The sequence below is a fragment of the Nannospalax galili genome, unplaced genomic scaffold (genome assembly GCF_000622305.1).
Source record: "Nannospalax galili isolate Female #2095 unplaced genomic scaffold, S.galili_v1.0 scaffold3308, whole genome shotgun sequence".
NCBI lineage: Eukaryota > Metazoa > Chordata > Mammalia > Rodentia > Spalacidae > Nannospalax > Nannospalax galili.
This window is the reverse complement of record NW_008357245.1, coordinates 84,873-88,391: the sequence shown is the minus strand read 5'-3', so window position 1 is coordinate 88,391 and position 3,519 is coordinate 84,873. Positions and strand designations below refer to the sequence as shown.

The following is a 3,519-nucleotide window of genomic DNA, read 5'->3' as shown; positions in this document are numbered from 1 at the left end:
TAGTCAATGTCTTAGGCTCTGTGAGCCATGTGGCCCTCCCAAATTACTCAGTTCTCATCGTGTAGTGTTAAGGCAGCCCCAGGCAAAAATAAACAAATGAGTTTGTATTAGTGTTCTCAAAGTGCTTTGTTTACAGACACTGAAAATTTTGTGTCATACAATCTTCATGTGCCACACAATATTCTTTTCCCCCCATAATTCAGCAGTATAAAACTAATCTCAGCTCGTAGGGTACAAAAATGGGCTGTGAATGTGGCTGATGGACTGTGGATCACAAACCCCTGGCCTTGCCTACTCAGGATCTACTCCTGAATTGCTGTGGGGAGATGAGCAATCAATCAAATCAAGGCACTAACATCAATAAGGTGGGAGATAAGTTTTAGATTACCAACCTTTTCTTTTCAACGTATAATTCAGGAAAATACAAATTATAATGACAGTAACATCTAAGGTATAGTTCTTGTGTTTAACGATGTTTCCTGATTATTTATTTTTGTTCTTTTAATAGCTTAATATATGTAGATATTTTTTGGTTTCTTGTTCTGTCATTTGCTTAGGAACTGAAAAACAGCCTTGGAACAGAGAGCATGACTTTTAGCGTAACTGTTGCCTTCAATATAAATTCATTGAATTGTTGTTGAAAAAAATTTCAAACACTTAAAATATCAATGTAGGTATGATGAAAGTATTAACAATATGATCAACATTGAATAAAACATGCATTTTAAATTAAGGCATCTATATCTGTTGCAATCTTTGCATTTATTCCCCCTTGAGCTCTTTAAAATGGATGCAACCTGCATAAAAAATTTCTGAATATTTAAAATACTCGTGCCTGTGTACCTTTGATTATATAAAGCTAGATGTCATCACAGAAAAGTGTCTTTCATGTTTTTCAGTCTTTACATTTTCTCCCATCTGTTTACTGTTGTTTAGGAAAGTGTACCATGTTGTAAAAAGTCCTTCCTAATACATTTACAGAATTTCTTTCTGTGCATTTGCCGACAATTCTTTAAGGAAAGATTGTGGCTGAATTTCTTATCTTTCTTGATACTCATAAGGTTCTCTTTTGTGTGAATTATAGAAGAAAGTTCTATCCAAATGGAAATTCCGAATTAATATTATTTGCTAGCCTTTTTCTTCCCAGTGTGTGTTTTCTGATGTGCAGTGAGTTGAGACTTCTGGATAAAGGTTTCCCCACACTCCTGGCACTCATAGGGTTTCTCTCCCGTGTGTTTTCTCTGATGTATGACAAAATGTGATTTCTGAGAAAATGATTTCTCACACTCCTTGCATTTATAAGGTTTCTCACCTGTGTGAGTCCTTTGATGTAATCGGAGAACTGAGTTCACAGAGAAAGATTTCCCACACTCTGTATATTTCTCTCCTGTATGTTTTCTCTGATGTTTAGTGAGGTCTGATTTATAGAAAAAGTTTTTCCCACATCTATTACATTCAAAGGGTTTCTCCCCTGTATAAAGTTCTCTGATGCACTGTGAGGGCTGATTTCTGGTATAAACATTTCCCACATTCCTTAACATTTATAGGGTTTCTCTCCTGTGTGAGTTCTCTGATGAGTTTTGAGTTATGATTTCCTAGAGAAAAGTTTCCCACATTCCTTACATTTGTAGGGTTTTCCCCCTGTGTGCATTCTCTGGTGTACTGTGAGGTGTGACTTCTGAGAAAAGAAGTTCCCACATTCCTTACACTGAAAGGGTTTCTCACCTGTGTGTGTCTTTTGATGCACTAGGAGGTATGCCTTCACATAGAAAAACTTCTCACACTCTGTACACGCAAAGGGTTTTCCCCTTGTGTGTGTTTTCTGATGTTCCATGAGGTGTGGCTTCTGGTAATATGATTTCTCACACTGATTACATTCATAGGGTTTCTCCCCTGCGTGGGTTCTCAAATGTCTACTGAGAGAGGAGAGGTGGTAGAAAATTTTGTTACATTCTTTGCATGCGTAGGTTTTATCTCTGGTGTGAATTTTCTCATGTGCTGTTAGGTCTTCATTTTTATAAAATGATTCTCCACACTTCTCACATTCAAATGCCTTCTCAGTATGTGTGGGCTGGTGTGTTATGAGGGAAGACTTCTGGCAGAAGGACTTTCCACAGTCATTACAATCATAGCTTTCCTGTTGGATATAAGTTTTCCGACGTTTTGTGATTTCTTCTTTCCTAGACAGTTCGATATTCATTAATGCGTAGGCCTTTTAAGACTTCTTTGGTGCTATGTCCTCTCTGAGTAACTTTGATAGACAGCATTAGAGATATTCCTATGCTTGTTAGATTCATACAGTTTCTCTACTGAGAACATTGATTTACACTGTGATTTAACATTGGATAGAATGAGGTTTCCCCTGCATTATAGTCTCAGGAATTCTCAACTGCCAGACCACATTTTCTATAATGTAGGCCAGTTTAGTGCATAATTCAGAAGGATAAAAAGATAACTACAAAGTTTCAATCTCTTGATCCTAAATAAGGTCTCTCAGAAAGAAGAGCGTTCCTATTTGGGTTATATTCTTTGAGATTCATTCCAATGCCAGTTTTATCACATTTAATATTAACAATTGGTCCCCCCACTCCTAGTATTCCAATCAAGACTTTTCTTTCTTACTAATCATCCATCCTAATATTAATACTTGGACTTGCCTTGAATTTCCATCTTGGCTTTCCTGGTCTCTGGCTTCATGGTCATGAATATTCCATAGGTCTTCTATAAAAGGGAAGTAAGATTTTAATGCATTATTGTGGTTAAAGGTTGATTCTTAGGCTTTATTTAGCCCATTCTGCAAAATGAGAGCACTCTCTATACCTCTTGTGATGGTTAGTCTCAATTGTTAACACAATCTAAAAAAAGTCTCAGAAGAGTCTCAGTGAGAGATTGTCAAGATCAAGGTAACTTGTGGGCATGCCTGTGGAATATTGTCTTGATTATGTTAATTGATGTATGATGACTCAACCTAAAAGTGAACAGCATCATTCCCTGGGTTTAGGTCTTAAATTGTCTAAGAGCAGAGAAAGTGAGCTGAGTGGGCATGCATGCATTCATTCTCTCCTTGTTCTTGACTGTGGATATGACCAGCTGCTTCAAGTTCCTGCCTCGACTTCCCTACCATGATGGACTAGAACCTGGAACTGTAAGCCATGTAGACCCTTTCTCCCTAGAGTTGCTTTTGTCAGGGTGTTTTGTCAGAGCAACTGAAATGAAACTACAGAAATGACACCATTCTTATATAAAAAAACACAGAAATCTATAAAGGCTGAAACCTATACAGCAGGTAGTGAAAGGAACTTGATTATACCCCAAGCAGCTCTGATACCCCTATTAATAATCTTTAGAAACCTGGAGGTGAAAGTTGAAACAAAATCAAAGAACATGGATCAGAGAACAAAATAAATTGCGGAGCAAGAATGTGGAATTTGGGGCTGGAGAGATGGCTCAGCAGTTTAGAGCACTGACTGCTCTTGCAGAGTACCCAGGTTCAATTCCCAGCACCCACATGGTGGCTAA

General features: G+C 37.7%; 1 pseudogene; it reads right to left on the bottom strand.

Moving 5' to 3' along the window:
* Positions 1–1,121: 1,121 nt before the first annotated feature.
* LOC103751584 overlaps positions 1,122–3,519 on the bottom strand; it is a 5,513-nt pseudogene continuing 3,115 nt past the window's right edge.